Source organism: Columba livia, chromosome Z (genome assembly GCF_036013475.1).
Source record: "Columba livia isolate bColLiv1 breed racing homer chromosome Z, bColLiv1.pat.W.v2, whole genome shotgun sequence".
Taxonomy (NCBI): domain Eukaryota; kingdom Metazoa; phylum Chordata; class Aves; order Columbiformes; family Columbidae; genus Columba; species Columba livia.
This window is the reverse complement of record NC_088642.1, coordinates 2,455,292-2,478,613: the sequence shown is the minus strand read 5'-3', so window position 1 is coordinate 2,478,613 and position 23,322 is coordinate 2,455,292. Positions and strand designations below refer to the sequence as shown.

Sequence of the window (23,322 nt, the reverse complement as noted above, 5' to 3'; positions counted from 1 at the left end):
AGGACCCGTCCTGTTTCAGAGCTCCGTTGAATACCAGTGAATTTACTCTTGACTTGAAAATAGCCTTGGCACCGCTGGATACAAATGCCCTTCTAAAAATAACCAAGAAATGGGGGAAGGAGCCTGTCCCACTGCTTGACATTTCAAAACCAGCTTCTCCTCTTGCCACAGCAAAGCGTTGCTTCACCCATGGGCACCCTGCTCTGGAATTCCATTTATATGCGTGTCTAGGAGAGAGTTTTGACAGCTTTGTGCTGTCTGTGTTGCTGTGAACATCCTGGCTGGCCACACTCACACCCACCACCTCGGTTTCTCTCTGGTTTTGCAGCCAGGGTGTCTCATCCCATAAGATTTGGGTGGAGGAGGAACCTCTGGAGCCCCATGTCCAGTGTCAGCCCCTCCAGGCACGGACAGACGTCTCCACGCTCAGGAAAGAAGGAAGAGCCCCTCACTCTGGCCCTGTCGGGACGGGAATAAAGACCTTGTTTGTCACCAGTACTTGCTTCCACAGTAGGTCTATTATTTAGATTTTAAAGGAGGTCTGTTTGCTTTCAACTCAACTGCAGACTGGCCAGAATAATGATCTCTCTGATTCCAGCAGGAAAATTGTTGACCCAACTATTTCAAGGGTTTGTTTCCCTGCGGGAGTCTCTGGTGGAGCATCTAAGCGCTTGATGGTATTTTGATGGTCACTTCTTCGAAACCTACTAAGGGCATCACTGTGTCTCCTTTCCAGGAGACATCCTCACTGTTCCACCTATGCCAGAAGTATTTGGGGAAGAAGAAAGAAATCGTTTTCTTCTTCACTTTTTTTCAATACCTATCTGTAGGTATAACTGAGGTTTCCACACAGGGGATGTCTAATTTGAGCAGAACACAGTATGTTGAATTTTGCCTTCAAGCTACACTCTCTGCAGCCAAGATTCGCTCCGAGCTAGCGAGGGAGCACCGAGCTGCTGGCACTTTGTAAATAATCTGTATTTCCCCTTCGAAGCAGCAGGTTCCCATCATCGCTAAGGCTTTTTAAAGGATATTGACAGGGCGAGGGCAGAGTTTGGCATGGCATCTTTTTGGTTGCAGTTTGTGCTCTCGAATATCTTCGCACACCCCGGCTGCTCTTTCAGTCTATTGCGATTTTCCTGGGACAAAAATCTTGAGGTTGGATCATTTATCACCGGCAGAGATTTACCAGCTCTCACTGGATTAGGCGAGAGCTTGGGAACCTGCCTCAATTCCCTCTGCTAAGGCGATGGAGGAACACCCCCTGATGCCTCACCACCTCGCCAAATCCACGCTTTTAATAAAGACACAATTTAATTTCCCAAGCGCTGAGTCATCTCCTGTTATTACCTGGCGTGTGATACCCAGAACAGCAGCCACAGCATCTTTGAAAAAGGATGTTTCCATCCCCTCCTCCACACCTGGCTTTTCACAACTTTATTTTATTTTTAGTTTTAAGTGGAAACCTTCTTCTTTCCCAGTTTCCCTCCTTTCTAAGCTACGATGGGTTTAAGCCCGGTCAGGGATGCCTGGATCTGCTCATGGCAGGAGTAGGATGCTCAGAGAGGTCCCACCCTGAGGGGTCAGGACGTGATGCGACCCCCCAGGATCGGGACTTTACACATTGGCACCATTAATATCACTTCTGGAGGCCAGTGTTATCCAAACGAGGGTGATTTGCTGTTAATTAGTAGCTGAGATTAACTGTTATCAGGTTAAAGATGATTTCTTTGTATCATATGCATAATACATATTACATCATATATATGATATCAATCCCAATCATGCTAAAATTAAAAAAAAATGCACATTAACACAAGAACAGATAATTCTGGCTTTTTTTTCCCTCTCAATCCTGCTTTCCTACACCAGGAGCATCCCAGGGAAATCCTGGTCCTGGGGGGATGCAGGAGATGAGCTGGCAGCTGGAGCGATGCTATGGACGCTCGGCTTAATAATTAAACTGTAGTATGACCGTCGATACAAATATAAAAATGCAGGCGGTTCCCCTTGCTTAAAATACAACAAACTATTTAAAAAAAATAAATATCTAGAGCTAAATTAACAATGTGCTCTCCCAATTATAGCCACCCTCCAGTGAATACGAGGTTGTCATGGCAACCTGCCCAGCAAACGACACGGCCAAAAATAAAGCACAGCAGGGAGAGAGATCTTTTGAATCCGCTTTTGCCATCAACATGGAATGAAGGTTTATCCAGAGGCCGGTTCTCCTGGTTAATTTACGGCCGTGGTTCTGCCGTCGGCGCTAATTAACACGATCCATTTGTCCGGGTGGATGCTCTGGTAGAACCAGAGGGAGAGCAACAAAGAATCCGTGGCTGGAAATAAAGTTACCTCTCCAATATAACCCAAGCGAGAAAATCAGGAATTATTTGGGTGGGTTGGTGTTTTTGGAAACCTGGTGGGGTCAGGAGAATGTGGATTAAGTTGCTTGTAGGAACATTTCCAGTGGCTTTGGGCAGATTTGAAGGGGCTAAATGGACCAAGCTGTCTAGGAGGTTGTTTAAAAGGTGTTTAATTTCTCTGTTCTACATTTTTGGACTCGGAGTTCCATGTATTGAATTGGAAATGTTGATTTATATGGAAACACTTGCAGTTTTATTCTTTTAAGCTCAGCTTAAAACCCACCTCCGTAAAGCCCGGATGGATGCAGCTTGACCGTGGAGGACGAGGGATGGGAGAGGACACGGTTTGGGGCTGAATCCTGAAGGACACAGCCTGGCTGCCTGGGTGGGGATGGAAAAATGAGAATTAACAGCATCCAACCTGGAAGGAAAACACATCTGGGCAGGAACAACCCCAGGTTCCAGGATAAGTTGGGGAATGAGCTATTAGAGAGCAGCGTAGGGGAAAGGGACCTGGGGGTGCTGGGGACAGCAGGGTGACCATGAGCCAGCACTGGGCCCTTGTGGCCAGGAAGCCAATGGTACCTGGGGTGGGTTAGAAGGGGGTGGTCAGTAGGTCCGAGAGGTTCTCCTGCCCCTCTGCTCTGCCCTGGGGAGACCACACCTGGAATCTTGTGTCCAGCTGTGGCCCCTCAGTTCCAGCAGGACAGGGAACTGCTGGAGAGAGTCCAGCGCAGCCACCAAGATGCTGCAGGGAGTGGAGCATCTCCCGTGTGAGGAAAGGCTGAGGGAGCTGGGGCTCTGGAGCTGGACAAGAGGAGACTGAGGGGGGACTCATTCATGTTTACAGATATCTAAAGGGGGAGTGTCAGGAGGATGGAGCCAGGCTCTTCTGGGTGACAACCAGTGACAGGACAAGGGGCAATGGGTACAAACTGGAGCACAGGAGGTTCCACTTAAATTTGAGAAGCAACTTGTTCCTGGTGAGGGTGGCAGAGCCTGGCCCAGGCTGCCCAGGTGGGTTGTGGAGTCTCCTTCTGTGCAGACATTCCAACCCGCCTGGACACCTTCCTGTGTAACCTCATCTGGGTGTTCCTGCTCCATGGGGGGATTGCACTGGATGAGCTTGCCAGGTCCCTTCCAACCCCTGACATTCTGGGATTCTGCAATAAAAATATACCACCACACAAGCTGTTTCGAAACCCGGGCGGTTTAACAGGTGGTGTCACCGCGGTGGGAGGGGGGGAACAGGGGGCTGTCCCCGAGTTTTGGGCGCTCTCTGGAGCTGCCCCCGGCCAGGCCGGGCGGCGGGGCGGAGGAACTACATCTCCCGGCAGGGTCGGCGGCGGAGGAGGCAGCGGCGGGGGCCGGCCCGGGCGGGGCAGCGGCGGCGCGTCACTCTCCGGCCGCCCCGGCGCGTCCCTCCGCCGGGTGTCTCCTCACGGGCGGCCAGCGCCCCGGGTGTCCCCCCCTGTCCCTGTGTCCCCTCCCCGCCTCACTCGGAGCCCATGAGCCTCCCCGAGGGGCTGTGACAGCGCCCGGCACCGCCGCACGGTAAGGCCGGGGAGGGGGGGGCGATGACACAGCAGCCGGTGCGGCGGCGGGCGGATGGGGGGGGGAGGCGCGTCCCGGCTTTTGTTTCCCTCAGAATTAATTAAAAAAACCAAAACACCCCACGCGTGGGTGCGCGCCGGGCTGCAGAGAGCGGGGCTGACTGGGCCGCCGTGGGGTTTGGGCTTTAATGTGATTTTTTTGGGGAGGGGGTTGGTTTGGCGTTGCGGGAGCGGCCGCGTCCCGCGGGGTTTTCCCGCCCTGGCCCGGGAGCGCCCACCCCCCGTGTGTCCCTCGGTGACGGGGACAGGCGGGTCTGGGGGTGGATTTGGGTCCGGCTCTCGGTCTCTGGAAGGTTCCCGGCCGCCCTGAAGGGCAGCACCGGCCTCTCCCTCCATCTCCTCCAGCGTCCCTCCCCAGGCGAAAATGACATGGAAGCCATGGGGTGCAAGAGCTCCCGTAGCAATCAGAGTGGGTCATCCTTATCCCCATTACGGGAGGATGAGGATGGTGGCGGCATGAGGTGGGACAAAGGTATCACCTGCTTTAACCCTCAGCGCCTTCACAAGGCGGGGACACCCCTGGTGGGGTGTCTTCTGCTGCCTGGTCCATCTCCCACCTCCCTGAGGTGCTTTCCCCACCCTTCACCCACCGTTGGGTTTGGGTGTAGCGAGCGAGGGTTCAACCAGGGACTGAATTTTGTTGTTATTTTCTTATTATTGGTGCTTTTTTTCTTGCAGAGTCACTCTGGTCACACGTGGTCTCAAGGACCTCGGGTGACAGTAGGGGATGACAGATGTTAATGGCAGCGGAGCAGCCGGCACTCGCGGGACATTTTTTTGCCACAGCTGCCCCCAGCAATGCCATAAATCTGGAAGCAATGTTGCTGGGTGTCCCTGGCATCCCAGTGCCCCAAAACTCTATGCTTAGAGCAGGTTTTGTTTTATTTTTTTCCATAAAATGAGACTAAGATTCCTCTCCCTGTGTCAGGCTCCTCTGGAAGGAGTGACACCCCCACCGGTCATACCCCACACTGGATGAGGTTGCAGTCTCATTAGGTTGGAAAGGGGTAGATTTTGTTTCTCAGCAAGGCTGGAGTGCCCTGGGCTTTTCTGGAGATGTGGTGGCTCCTCTAAAATAGGCCATTTCCACATGTCCGACTGTGCCACGCTACTCTTCCTCCAGCGTTCAGGTGGACATGGGAGGAAGCTCAAAATCACAGATTTGTTACCAAAAACAAAGATGAGAGGAAGCAGGAGATACATTTAACTTCCAGGTTGTTTCTCTCAACCCAAAGACACTAAAATAAGACCAAGTGATTTAATAGTCCCTCCTCTCCAAAATCTAGGAAGGCTTTTTGATGGTGGACCATCCTCTGAGCATCCACATGCTGGCAAGGGGGTGCCCCATGGTATAGAGATGGAAACACCCCGCTCCGCTTACAACTTCTGTGACCCTGACAAGCAGATGTTCACACTTTGTCTCCAGCAAATGGGAAAAAAAAACAACAACCCAGTATTTTATTGCGTCAGTCCACGTTCTTTTTCCCTGTAAGGGCTTTGCTCTGCCCTTGCTCATCCTGAGGTCCAAGAGCAAAACCTTGCACTGGATTTCATTCCCTCGAGCCTCAAGTAAAATTTGTAGGCTGTGGTTTCCCCGTGTTAAGCATGTTATCTTTGGCAGAGAGACGAGCGTTGTCTGTTTTGGGAAGCTCAGGCTGTGCTTGGATGTGAAGCTCTTTCCCTCTGAGCTCTGTCTGAACCCTCCTTACAATGTGGTTTCTGCACCGGAGGCCTCTTTGAATTTAAGGTGTGGTGGTTAAAGCTCCATGGGACTTGTCCAGCTCTTAAGAAGCATTTTTTTAAAATTAATTTATAAGATCTCAGGTTGCTTTTAAAGGAAAGCGGAGGAGCAGTGGTTGGATGCTGCAGGTGAAGGTGGTGTGGGGAAGCCCAGCACCCAGGAGCTCTCCGGCCAATGAGAGACTGGAGAAACCATTTGTGGACATGAACTGAGCACCAGTTCTGCCTTTGCAGGATAATTTGGTAGAGAGCTGCCTGGAGACCTTCATTGCCTTACCTGCGTCAGCCTGGTGCACAAATGGGGTGGGAGTGGTCTATGGAGGGTTCCTGGGGGTCATGAAAAATAATGTGCAAAGCATGAAAACATACTTGATCGTTGTTAGCCCTTGATCCAAACCGTGGAAGGGAAGATGACGAGGTGCTGGGCTTTATCTCCAGATGTCCCTCTTTCAGCAATCTGTCTTTGAAGAGTAAAACCCTCCTTTTTTTTTTTTGCTCTTTGATCATCTTCACTTCGGGTTGAAGCGCTCTGTTGAGTTCACTCTACTGTGGTCTCCTGGTGAGGACAAATTTTGCTATACCAACTCTCCCTCCTCATTTTGGGTCTCTCTCTCTTGTTTTTCTTCATAGCCGTCTTTGATGTTTCTCCATATTTTCCCAGCAGGAACGGTGTGAAATTGAGGTAGTTGTCGCTGGTTGAGTTTTTGCTTTGCAGGGCAACAAGAAAACCCTTCTGGACTTTATTTGATTTCACTTTCTTTCTGCCAAAGTGAGTCTTTGGGGTCCTGTGTGATTGTGAGGAGCTATTCCTAAAAGTATAGCAGGACATATGGCCCCTGTGGAAGCTGGGGGCAGCAGATGAGCTACTTCAGGGGGTGTTTGGGGCACATTTCGCATGTTGTCTATTTCTGCTAAAATATGGAGTAATTAAATATTGCTAATGGTTTCATTGTTCTTAGTATTACACATGCCATCATTAAGTTTCAGAGTTAACAGACTGCTGCGCTGTTTGGGGTAGCTCATGCTCTTAGACTGGGGAAAGGACAATTCTTCTGTCTCGAAAATCAAGAGGCATTGAGGCTTCTGGATGAGGAATCTCCATAAATGCTTTGGGATATTCTGGTGAAACTCCTTGGAGAAGGTGCAGTTCTGCTGCCTGAGTATAATTAGCACATTAGCGAGTCATCTGAAATAAAGGGCTAGTGTAGCTCATTAATCATTTTCTGTTTGTGTGAGAGACTGGCTATTTTATTTTAATTTATTTATATATGTGTATGCATATTTGTATATATATAGAGAGAGTAATTTACAACATAGACGCCTTGCTGGTCATCCAAAGAGAAATATGTTTCCTGCTCAGTCCAGCCTGAAGAAGGATGACACTGGATGTTTTCAGAACTTTTTGTGCATTTAACCATCAACTTTCCCACTGAAGAAAGAGGTTTTATTTCTTCCATGTGTTCCTTGGGCTGTGCCATGGTGGGTCTTGTCTTGCTGGATGGACTCTGCATCATCACTGTCTGTCTTTTGCTATGTAAAGATCCTCCAAAAGTGGCCAGGAATGGGGGTAGCGTCTCTCTAATGGACTTGCGATCTTTCCTCTTCAACTCTTGACCTCCTGTGTCCCTCAGGCACATAGCAGTCATGGTACAGAAGAAAAACCTGTTTTCTCACGTGGCAGGAGAACCTGTGGTGACACAACCAAACTTCTGCCTCTGCTATCTCTGCAGGACCAAATCCTGCAGTGCCTGTCGGTCGGGAGCATTCTGTGCAAGTATTTCATAACACACAGCAATTTATCGAGGGCGTCTCCTCTTGTGGGCACCAGCACCAGCTCAGCTTTGTCTTCTTCTCCAGCGTGGTTGCGTCTACCACGCTGTGGGGTGTTGGTGGATGTCACCTGCATCTCTGGGGCGGCAGGACGGAAGGGGTTGTGGGTGGGATGACATGTCTGTGTCCCTGGAATGGGGAGTGGAGGTGAGCAGTTGTGTGGTGTGCTCCATCGCTTGGTGTCACATCATGTCCAGATGACCTGAGGATGCATGTGAGTGCACACAAGCTTCTAATTTCTCACCAGTAGTTTTAATTGGCTTTAATGAAAAAAAAAAAACCAAACCACAACCCAACCAGCCCTCCCTGTTCTTTGGATCTGAGATTGATTTGTACAGCCTGTGCTGCCCTGGGAAGGGTTTGTCCCTGCACTGAAGCAGAAGCTACATGGGGGGACACAGCTGCTGCCACCTTCCACAGCTGCCTGTGATGGGGAACTGCTAACAGCATTCGTGATTAATTCTGAAAAATGCTTTTGAACTCATAAAATCCTGGAGGAGCTGTGTTTCTTGGCTTGTGTTCACCAGGACCTCAGGAGAAGCTAGTTTTGACAACCAGATTGTCACCATGCCTCTTGCCGCCGGTGGTATTGGGTGGTGGCTCCACAGGAGACGGGCAGCTGGGTTTGCATGGGAAGGGTGGCATGGGAGGCTGTGGCAGGACAGTGTGACATGCCACAGCGGTCAGTGGGGGACAGACCAAGGCCAGAGATGGCACCTGGTCCCTCCCAAAGTTAGCATTGACAAAGTCTTCTGCAAATAAGTAGGTAGGGCCCCAAGTGTTTTGTATCATTTGATTAAATCCCACAAGTCTGATCTTTGCAAGCACAACGCTTTTGAGCTAGAACAGAAACGCATTGCAAATGTTTCACAGGTCTCAGCCATCATGAGCGTTGAGCCTCTCGTTTGTGAAGCCTGAGCTTTGCCAACCAGGACGGAACTGGTCATGGGTGCCGCAGACTTGGGTGAGATTGGGGCTGGGCAGTGGCTTTGCAAGGCTGCACTCAGCTATGGTGGTGGCTGCAAACTGCTCCTTCTACTTTATGGTTCATGGAGACGTTGTTTTGGGGCCACCAGCTTCTGCAGGTGGCTTTAAGAGGTGTTCAGGTCTATGAAAACACATCTGAGTGTTTCCTAATAGGAGATCTTTCAGGAATACTTGTGCGATAAATGATAAATAATCAAGGCCAGACTGGATGGGGCTTTGAGCAACCCGATCTGGGTGAAGATGTCCCTGCTCATCCCTCATCATCTCGTCCAGCCTGGCCTGGGATGTCCACCACCTCTCTGGCCAACCTGGCACAGGCTCACCACCCTCGGGGCCAACAATTTCTTGTTCATGTCCAGCCTAAGTGTCCTATCCTTTAGTTTAAAACCATCACTCCTTGTCCTTGTCCTATCAGTCTGTCCCCATCTTTCTCACAGACCCCTTTTAAGTCTGGAAAGGTGCAGTAAGGTCTCCCCATCCTGGGTGTCAGGGCAAGAGTGGAAAAGTAAGCAGGAAGTGTTGTGGTTTTCAGCTCGGTTTACTAGCAAAGAAATGGTTAATGTTTAAGGTGGCGTTTGCTTTGCGTGGTGAGAAGATTGCTCATTAATGTTCACAAATATTTGAAAGGTGAGTGTCAGGAGGATGGAGCCAGGCTCTTCTTGGTGACAGCCAATGATAGGACAAGGGGTGATGGGTTCAAACTGGAACACAAGAGATTCCTCTTAAATATGAGAAGAAACTTGTTTGGGGTGAGGGTGGCAGAGCCTGGCCCAGGCTGCCCAGGGAGGTTGTGGAGTCTCCTTCTGTGCAGACATTCCAACCCGCCTGGACACCTTCCTGTGTAACCTCATCTGGGTGTTCCTGCTCCATGGGGGGATTGCACTGCATGAGCTTTCCAGGTCCCTTCCAACCCCTGACATTCTGGGATTCTGTGAAGAGCCGGAGGTGGATGCCTGCACCCCCAGGAGCCATATTCCCTTAGACCGGGATGTATCAGTGATCCGACAAAAGCCTTTCCCAGACAATGGTGGGCTTGGAGTCATCTTTGATGACATTTTTCTCTGGCTCGGGAAGGCGGGCTGACAGTCGTAAAATCGCAGCAATAATTTTTGCAGCTGGAGGCTTTACAGCAGGAGGTAGAAGCTCAGGGTGCTTTTGGAAATGACTTCTAGGAGAGGAAGTAAATGGAGTTTTCGGGAGCTGTGAGGTCTCATTATGGCTACAGATGCCTCTAGAGGAAGAGGAGGCCACAGATGTAGATGAAGAGGCTGAAAAGCTGCAGGGACCAGCTATGATGAGGTGCTGGATGCCTTTCTCCCACGGCTTATTTTTTTTCCCCTTGTTTTGGGACCAGCAGTTTCTCGCATCCCGCCAGCAGCTCTGAAATAAAACGCACACTTCTGGAAAGCTCTTCTGGTGACCAGCGAGGTTTCCATCCCTTCCTGCATCCCTGCTTTGTCCATCCCTTTGCTGGCTTGGCAAAAAACAGCTTTTTTTCTTTTTTTTCCTGCCTGTGAGGATGCTTGGAACTGCAACATCCTTCCCCCTCGGATGCTTTTAATGCAGAAATTCACCCCGTGGTGCCGGTCCCTTTCCCTTCCTCATGGGTTTTGGGGCACCTGCGGAACACACATAATTTTTCTCAGAATCAGCTCTGAGAAAGGGTATTTGCACAGCTTTTTATATATTTTTTTTACATATTTCCATTATATAAGGTGAAAGATTTATTTATTGACTGCAAATGGCCACTTCGAAGCTGCTTCTATAGATTTCTATCCTTTTTTTTTGTTTTTAATTAACAGAAAGGAGGCTTATGCACTACTAGGTGTCGATTGCTATTTCTCCAGAAGCTTTTTTAACCAGGGGTCTAATTTCAGCCAAATTTGACAGAGGAGTGCAGGTCTCAAAGATAAGAACTTACAGGCTATTGAAAAGAAGGTGGAAAAGGGAAATTCAGATTTCTTCTTGCCTATAAGGAGAGGCAACAGCAATCATGAGCTTAAATATTATCTGTCTGGGTGCAAGCGGGTCAGTTAATTCAGAAGTGGCTTTAGTAGTTCATAAAATTTTCTTTAAGGAAATAACCCAAATTGCCTTGAATGTGGGGAAGGATGAGCCATCTGTAGGGAAGCTGCCCAGAAGTGTGTGATGGGATGATGCTACGTGATCTTTAAGGTCTCTTCCAAGCCAAATTATTAAATTTTTTTACTGCCCCACTGTTGTCCCAGGACTTTGTGCTTCCACACGAACACCGAGCTTGCAGTGAAAAGCTGGTGACTGGATTTTGTCCAGCCTCTCCTGTCTGTACCAATATTTTGCAGTTCCAAAGGGTTTTCCAACCTTGAGCTTGGCCACTCGGCGGACCTGCTGGGATGGATAATCATGTATTAATTATACTGTTACTGCTCCTAATAGTGGCATTTATGTGTTAGTGCCAGTGTTGGATTAATGGTTGGACTCCCATCTTGAGGGTGTCTTCCAATCAAAATGATTCTGTGATTTCATATGCTGCCACCTAGAAGCTCATGTAGCGCGTTAGCACACCGGGGAATGGATAAAATCTAAAAATCTGTCCCAGAAGCTTAGCCAGGCTCGCTGCGCTTTCCCCCTGAACCTGAGGTCACAGCTGAAAGCGTCACCTGGAGGAAATGAGCCACCAGCAGGGTGGCTTTTTGGCACCATCGGCGGTCTGTGACCTCGCTCCGGAGCTGCAGCTGCTGGTAAAGTGACGAGGGAACTCCTGTTCCCAAAGGAGCCAGGGGTAATGCTCGGCCCCTTTCTACTCCTGGCGGCTTTTCTTGTTACAACTGCAGCACGAGGCTGCTCTTCTATCCATTCCCCTTCTGCTGTCACTATATATTCTTCCATTGTTTGTTTGGGTTTTTTGTTTGTTTTGTTTTTTTTCTTTGTTGTTGTTGTTGTGTTTTTTTGTTTTTTTTTTTTTTTTTAAACTGGGGATTCTCTTCCTTTTTTTGAATGATTTTCTTTACGCTCTTCTCTATTTTGAGCTCCGGGGGAGGAAGTGACTCAGCCTTTCCCCTGCCCTGGTTTGCACACTCGTCTCTTGCTGCCTTTGCCGAGATTTTCCTTGAGCACCCCCAGTTACTCTTGCTTCGTTCAGCCGGAGCCTGGCTGCCTCCTCGCCTCACATGTCGATGGGGAAGGATGAACCATCAACAGGAGCTTTCCCTGTGCCAGGAGCGTTGTGACGCGGTGAGGAGGACACGCTGCCAGACCTGCAGCAGCTCCAGGTCTCCTGCTCTGCTCCCCATCCCTGAGCGTGGACATCTGCAGATGGGTCCAGCCAAATGAAATTTTAGGGGCTAGCCTAGTCATACTGTAAAAACGATTGGTTAAATTTGCTGGCACAGACTCACCAGGGAGAGGAGAGTGAGCTGAGAGAAGGGAACGGAGCTTGGAGTTTGATGGGAGCGGCTGAGGGACCTGTTGGGTTCAGCCTGGAGAACAAGAGGCTGAGGGGAGACCTTCTGATCTCCGAACTGCCTGAAAGGAGGTTGGAGCTGTGGGGAGTCAGGCTCTGCTCCCAAGGAGCAAGTACCAGGATGAGAGGAAACGGCCTCAAATTGTGCCAGGGGAGGTTGAGGTTGTATCTTGGGAACAATTTCTTCCCAGAAAGGGCTGTTGGGTGTTGGAACAGGGCAGGAACAGGACAGTGGTGGAGTCGCCATCCCTGGAGGGTTGGACAGACGGAGATGAGGTTCTCAGAGACATGGGTTAGTGCCAGTGTAGGTTAAATAGTTGGACTCGATGATCTTAAAGGTCTTTTCCAAGCAAAATGAAGGATGATGAAGGACGCCACGCTCACCCAGGCACTGATGGGAGCTGTCTGCGTGGATGATGAATGGACGCTGACGCTTGCTCCGTGCCGGACTGCTGCCAGCTTGCCTTTCATGGCAGAGCTGAACCATTTGCTAAATGCCGGGGCAGAGGCCTCGCTTGCTTTCCCTGGGGCTTTCAGATGCTGCTGCTCAGCGAGGGAGTCACTAAATCGTCTGCCACTCTAAGCGATACCAGGCATTTGGCCGGCTATGTACTGTATTAAAAACAAGTGCATTACTTTCAGGTTAATTATTCTCTTCTGGAAGCCAGCACAGCAGGCTGCAACCTCTGGTTCTTTTTAAAGGGAAGAAGGGAAAATAAAAAGAAGAAATCTCCAAGCCTACCCTGCCAAACCCTTCCTCTCCCCCTTCAAAACCCATAGGCTCAAACCCTGAAAACAATTTTGATCCACTCAGGAAATTCCAACGTGAGCCACTTACTACATTGTTTTATACAGTTGTTGGAGGAGGAATGATCTTTGTCTTGAATTATTCTTCTCTCAAATTATTACTCTCATGAGTAATAACGAATGAAAAGCGTTGTCCTCGCAGCACCTACACTGAGGCCATATTAGCTCTCTTCTGAGCCTCTCTGTCTGTTGATTAAAGCATTAGGAGGAACATCAGTTCAGAAGGAGTGCTTTTGATTAGCTAATTATTTTAACAAAAAAGTGGTTAACTTTGATTCAAAGCACATGATAAACTGTGGCTGCTTTTTTTCTGATGTGCTGGAGGAAGGTTGGAGAACGTAACCAAATGAGAACGTTGCTTGGGAAGCTAATGAAGAAGAGTTTGCCGTCTGAACGTGAGCGTCACGTGTGAGGTCTTCTGCATGACCAAGGGACATGGGAAAATGTTTGTATTTAAGGGGGGTGATGGTTTTTGGCTGGTGAACTGTAGTGACTGTGGGAACTTCATGGTTGCATGAAGCATGTCCAGGACAGTTGAGTCTATAGGATGCTCTTCTTGTGTGAAGTTTGGATTTGATATCCATCAGATGTCATCAGACACACGGTGTGGATTTTGGTGTTGTCCTGTGCAGGGACATGAGCTGGACTTGATCCTTGTGGGTCCCTTCCAGCTTGGGACATTTGATGAATTAGTGAAGAAATCCAGGGAGCTGATGTGAGTTGTAGTGGCAAGTTGGAATGTTGGGGAGGTTTCACAAAGAAGCAGCTTATAAAAAATTTTGAAGGGACCACAGAATCATGGAATGGTTGGTGTTGGAAGGGACCTTCACAGGTCATGTAGTCCAACCCCCCTGCTAAAGCAGGTTCACCCAGAGCAGGTGAAGTATCTGCCTCCACTATTAAGAAAAGTGAGTGGCTTTTGGAAGGTGGGAGTTTGATTCAGGTCACCGTCCAAAGGGAGAACCTGAAGACCAAGCAATAGGTGACTGGTTTCTTCTGGATTGGAGTTTGGGCCCCGGTATTGGATGATCACATTGGAGACAGATGATGGCTCTTGCATGGTGCAGATGGAGAGGAAAAGAGAAGGAGGGGTCATGGTGGTGAGCACGTGCTCCCCTTTGATCTTCCTTTCCTGTTTTTTGATCCGATATCAGACATCTGGACATGAGCTTGGTCCAGCTTCTGCTTGTGGGGCTTCTTTCACATCAGCCTGGACTTCCAGACCTCATGCTGCTGGGAAAAAATTTTCTTCTAGTTTGGATTAAGCTGAAGCTTAGACTTGGTGGCTTTGTCCTGAAAGTCTGGGCTAAAGGCAAGCCCACCTAGGCAAGATCCTGGAGTCTGGATTGAAGTGAGCTCTGGAGATCCTCTGGTTCAGCCCTCTGCTCAGCACAGCACCAGCTTCTCCATCAAACCTGGTTGCTCAGGGTCTCATCCAGCTGAGTCTCGATGTTCTTTACAAGGATGGAGACCACACACCCCTCGGTGTTGCCCACACCGGAGGAATTTTTTCTTATATCCCATCAGAGTTCCCTGTGCCACAGCTATCAATCCTCAGACCTTCAGGTGGTTTGCTGGAGAAGACTTCTGGTCTTGTCCATGACCCTGGCATGTACCTGTTGGGTTTTTGAGTTCCTTAGGGACATAACCACTTTCCAGCCAGGCAGCAGCTTGTGTCTGCCAGTGTTCGCTGAGAAGGCTCAGCGCCAGCTGACCTAATTATTTTAATCTCACTCTTCCCTAGATAGCGCAGGTTTCCTTGGCTCTCAAGAGGCTTCCCTGGTTTCTCCAAGCTGCTCTTTGGTTTCTCATCTGTCTTTCACTAATATTGCTCATTAGCTCATGCTGGATAAGCCCAAGTTTAAGGTTTGTAGCCAGATATAGTGTAATATTTATGAACTTCTTCTCCTGTTTTGATAGCCCTCCTGCTGGGTTTGGTGGCCCCAGTTGTTTTTGTTACCTCTTTTTTTGCTCCCTATCCCATTTTTTCTGTTGTTCCCTATCCCTTTTTATTTTGTTCCCTATCCCAATTTTTGTTGTTTCCTATCCCATTTATTTCTTCCCTCTGCCAGACCCCCCTGCCCTCCCTGCCTTCCCTACCGGCTCCCTTTCTTTTCCATAAGGGGTTTACTTGGGTACAGATATAGACCAGTAACCTTTTAAAGGTGCCGAATTATTCTTTTTTTTCCCAGCAAGACAGGGATTTACAGCACGTTAACAGGATTTAAAGCTACTTCAGCATAAACAAAGCCCAGGAGAGAAAAAAAAAAAGAAACAAACCAAAACCCAACCGAACAACAAAACATTGGATGTTGGGGTGAGTTCCTCCATTCATAAACTTATTTTTTTTCCTGAAAATTGAGGTTAGGGCGTTATCCCCGTGCTGTCTGAAAACCTTTGTGATCCCTATCGGGCAAAAAATAACCTGATGTAACTTGGTGCCTCCTTAGCTTTGCTGCTAAGCTCCCTAGTTAAACCACCTGATAGGATCAGCAGAGGTTGGCAGCCCCACAGGGACATGGTGACAGAGGCTTTGAAAAACAACAAGTCAGCGGCATTATCCTCAAAACCTGTGTTTTTTTTAATTCCCTTGTCATGTACAAGATCCAGTTTGACCTGAAAGGGAGCAGGAGAGGATGCATCCTCCAAGCATCAGTGAGGCTTTGTCTGTGTAGGGGTTTTTACAGCCCTGGGTTTTATCTTGTGCGATTCCCGATAATCTCTGGAGAGTAAGTATTTTCTCCTGGGGCAGAAAATTCTTCCCTCATCTTAAATATATATATATATATATATATATATATGGGAACTTTGCTGAGCTTCCTATGAATTTCTAATAGATATGTGAATCACATCTTCTGTCCTGCTGCATCTTTTGGGTTGGTACCCCAAATTACCCTTAGGTATTCTGAATACTCCTAAATATCAGCCCACAAACAGTGGATGGTAACTGTATTTTATTTTAATTTTTCATTTAATTAGCCTATAGCAAAATCATGGTAGTTGTGGAGGATAAGAGGATTTTTAGCCGGGGTCAATGAGAATAGGTATTTTTTATAGAATCATAGAATCGTTTTGGTTGGAAGAGACCCTCAAGATCGTCAAGTCCGACCATAACCTAAATCTAAGACTAAACCATGTCCCTAAAAAATCTCATCTCTGCATCTTTCAAGTCCCTCCAGGGATCGTGACTCTACCACTTCCCTGGGCAGCCTGTTTTATTTCACTGAAAAAGGAAACGAAATAATGTCAAGTCAAAGAGGCTTTGTTCAATCCAAAATGGAATCTGGTTTTAAGTATTTTATACCGTAATGGAGAGCTGTGGAAATTTAATGTACGTCACCATGAAATAAAAGTAAAAATCCTTTGTTTAAAAATACCAAACCCTAAAAAAAACCAACAAACCAACCTTTTCCAGCACTTTCTTCTCAGTGTTTTGGCTGCAGTGACTTGACCAAAACTATTTCAAGGTCACCAAGCCAAAGCTGGGCTGCTGGCAAAAAGTGATTTTTAAAAATTATTATTCTTATTCTTTGGTGGGTTCAGCCTTTTGTTTCTGCGAAGGTGGATTCAGTTCCTCGAGTGCCTGATGTCCCTCATCAGAGGAGGAGACATGTGGAGCTTGAGTGCCAGGTGTCACCTCTGGTTCCTGCTGCTGGAAGACGTTGAGCTTCTTCTGGACATGGGGGGGATGCTCACCAGCAATGGGGTGGCCCTGTGGACCAGAGAACCTCAGCAACCACAAATGTTCTTCAAGGTCCATCCAGGAGGGAAAAGCCCCGAAAAAAGCTCTAGCAGGAGCAGGGAAAGCCTGTCCCAAGCCTTGGTTCTTTGTGGTTGTGTTGGCATTCATTGCATCTCTCTCTGAAGTCTCCAAGTGCTTGCAGTAATGCAGGGCTAGGCACATAGTTTATTTTTTTCATCACTCATATTGTGTAACTTATTCCAGAAGTGACTTTTCCAGTCCCTTGTTCAGCTCAGCTACGTAATTCGTGGGTTGTAAAGATCCCACAGATGCCCTCAGCTGACCTGGACAGGTCACCAAGAGCTGGCAACAATGGGCTTCTACCCGCAAGGCCTCTTCATGTCAGATGCTGGTATGGTTACACCATTTCTTGATTAACCAAATTATCCCTTACCTCTTTTCCTGTCTTTTTTTTCCCCCAAACTAAATAGTTTGGGCTATTAATTTGCATCTCTGAGGTCAAAGGTATGTGAGTAGCAGGCGTCCTGCTATGATGTTTGTGCTGAAACTGCTGATGCTGCTCCCTAAGAGTCCTCCCCCTGTGTTCTCATTATGATTAACTTTGAGACTTTGGGGCTGTTAATCCCCTGGGTGTAAGCAGAGGTTGGGTGGTACAGGACAGGACATTCTCAGATGCTGACGTGGCTTAGAATGAGCTCCTTTGGTCCCTGCAGCTGCTTTCAGTGGGGTTGTGACACACTGGAGGTCATAATGGGAAGACCTTCATAATGAACATGAAGGACCCTTCAAAAAAAGAACAAGAAAATTGTGTAAAACTCATTTGTGGATGTGTCTCTGGGTTGTCCTCATGCCTGCAGGTCCTCCAGTTGCTGGGGATTTGGTCCCAGGTGGGTTTTCCATTGCAAATGTGGTCTTGGGACGGACACAGGTGTCCTGAAAGATGGATCTTTATTTGCAGGTGGTCCTGGGTCCTCCAGTCATTACCCAGCCCTGTAGGAACAATGTTTCCTTTTGAATCAGGAGGCAAACTTAATAAGTATTTCCAGCCCTATCCTTTCCCAGGCTGTACTTGTGGAGAAAAAGCTTCTCCTGGTGCTTTCTTGGCCTGTTTTTCCTGAGCTGCTGGATATTTACTCAATGTAATCATCCCTCAGGCAGTCTGAAAACTAAGCTCAAACTTCTGATGTTCATCAAAGACCTTCTAGATCTGTGGTGCCTTCCCTGCAGTAGCACCTGGAAGCTCCAAGACCTCTTTCTTCCTCCTCACGCCAGGAAAGCCAAGCATTTAAGATAAGTCCTAACAAGACTTGTTGTGTTTTACAAGAGCGGGAAGTGAGGCACGGTGGAGCAGCCAGCGATACATCCTGACCACATGTGCAGTGCTTGGTCACTTGGGTCCGTGATGGTTGGAACACTTGGGTCCACGATGTGTGGAACACTCGGACACAAGGAACAGCTCAAGGACATTTTAGGACCAACTTGAAGTTCTTGTTCCCAGCACCCCAGCAGCAATACTGGGGCTCCTCAAGACATCCGAGACCTGGGGTTTGTGGAAGGGACTGATGTCAAGGACGCTGACAACAGGGCACGTGAGGACATGGGGTTGGTGGATTCCGTGGCTGAACATCAGCTGTTTTGATCTGGGACAGTTCATCTAGGGTGTCATTGCTGCTGGTGGAGGTAAATAAGACACTCCCCAAGCTCTCTTGATCTTGTGTTCATCTCGAAATAGGTCAGGTATCGTGTCCTGGAAGGACCTGTTTCTCCATTTGTTTTGTATTAATGAAAACTTCCCTGTCGTCCTCCTGCTTGCCAGGGCTCAGCCGACTGGAGCTGCTTCATTTACCTCTTATTAATCAAACCCTGCGATCCCCTGGGCGATAAATGTAGCTGCGCAAACTCTTGCAGCATCTTTACCCTCCTGGGGTTCGTCAGGCTGGTTTTCTTCCTGTCACTGGCTTCTTATCACCCCTCAATTGCTACGATTTAGGGAGGAGTAACCAAATAGGGAGTGGGGTTGCCCAAAGAATATTTCTGGGGAGATGTACAGCTGTGTTTGCTGCTGCAGAACATCCAGCGAGCAGAGCGATAGTTTGGGAGTGATTGCAAAAAAATGCACTTCAAACTTCAAAAAGGAATCTGGTGGCTGGGCGGTAACTCCTGAAAATTCCTGTCTGGGGAGACACTTTGCTGGTTATTTGTGCGGCTTATTCATGAAGGAAAGTTTTATCTTGGTGAATTGGTTCAAGCTGTCTTGCGAGTTGCTGGAAGGAGCTAAAAGCTGGACACGTGTCCTGGTTTTGTTAAAAAACAAGTTTCTCTTTTACTGAATTTGCCTGTCAGCTAAAGCTTCATATTAACTGCATTTTCCTGGAGAACCAGACACATGTTTTGGTAAACATAGCAATGGAATGCAAACTTATTGATAAGTATGGATGGACATCTTGGGAGAGGGGCAACGAGAAACAAGTGACCAAGAAACTGACCAACAGTGTATAACATTCCATTCACATCAATACTTCATATAAAAGTGGGAGATCACGAGGATCTCGTTCCTTTTTGCCCTTCTTTTCCCTTTTGCTTATGGCTGACGTTAGGAGAGGACCTTGCTAGTCGTCCCTGCGAACTGAGGCCTAGTGACAGACTGAATCCAGCTCCGGTTGGCTGCAGAATCCAGTCCAGGACTTTGGGTGCCGGCTCTGCAGTTGCTGAGACTTTCAGGATTGGTTTTGTATATTTTGTATTGTTTTCTCTATTCTTATGAGTAGCATTAGTAAAACATCGTTAATTTCTCCAACTCTCTTCTCTCTCTCCTTCTTTCCCTCCTGATCACCTGTGGGAAGTGGGAAGGGGGGAGAGGGAGGGGCAAAAGGGAGAAGTGGGGGAGAGAGGAGGTTAACAATATGTCTGCCAGGGTTTTATTGTCACCCCACAATCTAAACCCTCAACAACATGGATTCGAGAGGAAAGTTAAACTCATGGGCTTGGTCCATGGTGCTTCGGCAAAGCAAAGCTTGGGGAGGTTCTGATCCTCACCTGTTCAGAAAGGCCTTGAGGTGCTGGAGCGAGTGGAGAGAAGGGAACGGAGCTGGGGAAGGGGCTGGAGCACAAGTGTGATGGGAGCGGCTGAGGGACGTGGGCGGTTCAGCTGGAGAACAGGAGCTGAGGGGACACAGGGACACAAAGAAACGGCCTCAAGTTGCGCCAGGGGAGGTTGAGGTTGGATGTGGGGAACAATTTCTTCCCCAAAGGGCTGTGGGGCATTGGAACAGGCTGCCCAGGGCAGTGCTGGAGTCACCATCCCTGGAGGGTTGAACAGATGTGGAGATGAGGTTCTCACGGACATGGGGCAGTGCCAGGGGTGGGATAACGGTTGCACTCGATGATCTTGAGGGTCTTTTCCAACCAAATTAATTCTGTGATTCTCTGTCCTTTCCCAGGGCAGCTACTGGGAGCCCAGTGCAAAGCCTCACTGGATATCGCATTTTCTCTCTTAATTTCTTTGGGAAACCGTGTGGGAGAACATGCAGGAGGCCCTTATAGGCTGAAAAAATGGATTTAAAGTCTGCGGAGGCATCTTGCCAAGCTGTGAGAGCTGTCTTAGATGATTCCCTTTGCCCACAGTGGTCTCAGGGAGACAGTTTTAATTCAAATGGTCCCTCTGTTTGGTGTGAGAATTGCTTCTCCATAACGCAGTCCCTTTGCTGGATGGAAACTGTGTCTGGACCACATCCAGTCCACAGAGCAGGAGCTGAGAAGGACACCTTGTCCAGCCCCAGGTGAAGGGAAAGCTTTGATAACCAACTCAGTCCTGGGTCAAAAACCTGTCCTTAAATGTGTGTGGGTTGGAAGCCTTGCTGGGGTCTGTATTGGGCTCCATCCTTTCTGAAGCAGAAGGTTCAAAAAGTACATAGTACATGGGGGTTGATGCTTTTTCTGTGTCTTTGCAAGTGGCTGCAGCTCTTACATGTGTGTATTTAAATGTGGAAGAAGCCAGTTTCCGAAATTCTAGTTATTTTCCACTAGATTATTAGAAGATCTCATTGGTGGTGGTGCCGTGACTTCTGCTTGTATGGGAACTGGTACGATCCATGCCTGATGCTCCTGGGATGACTGTGGTGGATAATAAAAGTCAATCTGCTGCTTATTTTATAACTTGATCGTTTGAATGCGGTGGAGGAGCTCAGGTCCAGGATCCAAGGACAGGTTTTGTAATTTTGTTTGTGGGTGTTGCTGAGTGGGGATATTTTAGTTTTTGTGGAGTTTTTTTAGCACTGAGGGTAATTAAAGATTCAGCAAATCTCTGAATATACTTAATCTGTGCATGGAGTCTTTCAGATGAGTTTAACTAGCTCAGAGAGGGGCATGGTAAGTTATTTTCCCTTTCCTCTGCAAAGTAGCAAGAGATTCATGGGATGGTTTTTCTTTCCAGTTCCAGTTGAGCAGCTCACCTTAGACAGAATTCAGAGATCATCTGAGAGTGAACCAGCCTTGGGTTGGAGGGAATTCTCTCTCCTTGAAATCTGCTCCTTGCTTTGCTCATGTAACCAAGCCCAAAACCACTGGATTTGTGGCCAGGAAGGATTGTTCTGCTTGGTGTGAGCAACAGAAACCCAGGGATAATTTGCTTTTCTCCACCCCTGATGGTACAGGAGGTGGCCGATGCTGGAAAAAAAAACTTGCTTCTTCATTCCCATTTCATCTTTTGAAGCCCTTGAACATGGGAGACACCTGTGGCTCTCATATCCCCAGCCTATTTGCACATAAGAGTTTCATTTTGAAAAAGGAGAAAAACTGTGATGAAGGGAAGCAATCGGTGGGGCTGGAGGCAAGATTTCATGGTGTGAACCTCATGAGGTTCAGCAAAGCCAGGTGCAAAGTCCTGCACCTGGGTTGACGTGACCCCCGGTATCAGCACAGGGTGGGGGTAAAGGGATGGAGAGCAGCCCCCAGGAGAAGGGCTTGGGGGTGCTGGGGGATGAGAGATGGGACATGAGCCGGCAATGTGCGCTTGCAGCCCTGAAGCCAATTGTGTCTTGGGCTGCATCACCAGGAGCGTGGGCAGCAGGTCAGGGAGGTGACTCTGCCCCTCTGCCCCGCTCTGGTGAGACCCCCCTGCAGTGCTGGTCCAGCTCTGGGTGCTCAGCACAGGACACACATGGACCTGCTGGAGAGGGGCCAGAGGAGCCACAGGAATGATCCGAGGCTGGAACAGCTCTGCTGGGAGGACAGGCTGAGAGAGCTGGGGTGTTCAGCTGGAGAAGGGAAGCTCCGGGGAGACCTTAGTGCACCTTTCCGGACTTAAAAGGGGCCTGTGAGAAAGATGGGGACAGACTTTTGAGCAGGGCCTGTTGTGAAAGGACAAGGGGTGATGGTTTTAAACTAAAGGAGGGAGATCCAGGCTGGACATGAGGAAGGAATTGTTGTCCCTGAGGGTGGTGAGAGCCTGTCCCAGGTTGGCCAGAGAGGTGGTAGATGAACCATCCCTGGAGACATCCCAGGCCAGGCTGGACGGGGCTCTGAGCAACCTGAGCTGGTGAAGATGTCCCTGCTCATGGCAGGGGGGGCACTGGGGGACCTGGGAAGGTCCCTGCAACCCAAACTATTCTATGATTCTATTTAGAGAGGACCAACTGGCTCCTCCTCACATTAAAACTTTCTCCATCCATCTATCCAGAGCAGCAGCTCCAGTGTTTTGGCCGGTGGCCCAGCTCTGTCCTCTGAACGCTGCTAAAAGCCAGCGTACGTGTGCAAAAATGCTCTTTGCCAGCAAACTACAGGCATGATTTAATAGGGATTAAGCACCCTGCGCGCCTGCCCCACTGCTGACCGGGTGATGCTGCTCCCACTGCATCCCTCCTGACCCGCAGGATGAATTACTTCAGCAGGTTGACATCTCAACTCAAAGTTTGTTGTGTCTTTTGGGATTACAGGGCTTTTCACAGCCCAAGTGCCCATTATATTGCCTGGGTGCCTGGAAAGAAAAGATTTCCTTTCTGAGAATGGTTTTTCCCTTCGGTTATTTGCAAAAGACGGAATGCAGCGGCACGAGCTCGCGGTCGAAACGTGCGGTTGCAAAGCGTGTGGATCAGCTTGTTATTCTAGTGCTTTTACTAAGGACGTGGGCTGCTGCTTCCGTGGGATCAGGGCTCATCCCCTGGATTGCGGAAAAACTGGGCAAAATCCACATGTTTTTTTCCTTAGGATTGCTACCCGCTGCGTGCATTGTACGGAGGCACCTGTGTTTGCGTGGTGTACGTGTGCAAGGCAGGAGAACACTCTTAATTGTGTCTTTTAGCGTTTTTGCAACCATCATGTCTGACCCAGCCTGCCCGTGTGATGCCGTGTGCTCTTGGAGGAGGAACTGTGCAGCTCCGAAGAGAAGATCGAGGAGCATGTGTGAAATCTGCATTTTTATTTCTTTTTTGCTATTTCTTCACATATTTTTATTTGGCGACATTTCAGAAAGGTGAAAAATCACAAGGATGAGATGTAACGTGGGCTCTCGTGCCGTTAGCTTTTAGTAGAAGCAGGGGAATGTGAGAATGGATTCTGCTGACTGAAGTCACAGTTTGTAGTATCAGCTGCTGTATAAATAGGTTATAAAACCTGTTCTTGATTCAGGGGTTGATGGTTGGAGGATTTTTTATGGTTGGTTTCATGTTTTATTTCTAAAAATGCTGATCTATTTCCATATATTAGATTTATATAAAAAATTAAGTGATGGGGAGCGTGCCTACTGTTGTTCTGCAGCTGGAGTGATGCTCCTTTGCCCTGGCATCCTGTAGGACTGATGTCCATCAGATAAGCCATAAACCCACCCCCGCACACCTC

The 23,322-nt window shown here is 48.5% G+C and overlaps 1 protein-coding gene across 10 annotated transcripts in view; it reads left to right on the top strand.

Moving 5' to 3' along the window:
- The first annotated feature begins 3,716 nt into the window (after positions 1 to 3,716).
- CTIF (cap binding complex dependent translation initiation factor) overlaps positions 3,717 to 23,322 on the top strand; it is a 152,333-nt gene continuing 132,727 nt past the window's right edge. For 2 of the 10 annotated variants that reach the window (XM_065046840.1, XM_065046841.1), the window contains exon 1: positions 3,723 to 3,920. The gene's annotated coding sequence lies outside the window, so the exon portion shown is untranslated. Of the gene's footprint in view, positions 3,921 to 15,005; positions 15,103 to 23,322 lie in introns of those variants that run through there. The other 8 variants (XM_065046835.1, XM_065046834.1, XM_065046843.1 and 5 more) reach the window with 7 other exon arrangements.